This window comes from Physeter macrocephalus, chromosome 14 (assembly GCF_002837175.3).
Source record: "Physeter macrocephalus isolate SW-GA chromosome 14, ASM283717v5, whole genome shotgun sequence".
NCBI classification, from domain to species: Eukaryota; Metazoa; Chordata; class Mammalia; order Artiodactyla; family Physeteridae; genus Physeter; species Physeter macrocephalus.
Window position 1 is genome coordinate 99,149,119 of NC_041227.1, and position 714 is coordinate 99,149,832.

Sequence of the window (714 nt, forward strand, 5' to 3'; positions counted from 1 at the left end):
GCGTCCAAAGCCTGTGCTCCGCAACGGGAGAGGCCACAACAGTGAGAGGCCTGCGTACTGCAAAAAAAAAAAAAAAAAAAGGAAAAAAAAGAATCCGCCTGCCAATGCAGGGGACATGGGTTCGAGCCCTGGTCCAGGACGATCCCACATGCCGCGGAGCAACTAAGCCCGTGTGCCACAGTTGCTGACCCTGCGCCCTAGAGCCCACAAGCCACAACTACTGAGCCCATATGCCACAACTACTGACGCCTGCACGCCTAGAGGCCGTGCTCTGCAACAAGAGAAGCCACCGCAATGAGAAGCCCACGCACCGCAATGAAGAGTAACCCCTGCTCTCTGCAACTAGAGAAAGCCCGTGCTCAGCAACGAAGACCCAACACAGCCCCAAAAATTAATTAATTAATTAAAAAAATAAGTAGGAGCCTGAACCAAGATGGCAGAGTAGAAGGACGTGCTCTCACTCCCTCATGTGAAAACACCAGAATCACAACTAACTGGTGAACAATCATCGACAGGAAGACACTGGAACTCACCAAAAAAGTTACCCCACGTCCAAAGACAAACGAGAAGCCACAATGAGACGGTAGGAGGGGCGCAATCACAATTAAATCAAATCCCATAACTGCTGGGTGGGTGACTCACAAACAGGAGAACACTTATACCACAGAAGTCCACCCACTGGAGTGAAGGTTCTGAGCCCCACGTCAGGCTTCC

The 714-nt window shown here is 51.1% G+C and overlaps 1 protein-coding gene across 1 annotated transcript in view; it reads right to left on the reverse strand.

Annotated features, from left to right (window-relative positions):
• The window catches only part of MMP28 (matrix metallopeptidase 28), a 35,351-nt gene continuing 34,637 nt past the window's right edge, over positions 1–714 (reverse strand). The window contains exon 9 of the mRNA XM_024127694.2: positions 1–57. The gene's annotated coding sequence lies outside the window, so the exon portion shown is untranslated. The remainder of the gene's footprint in view (positions 58–714) is intronic.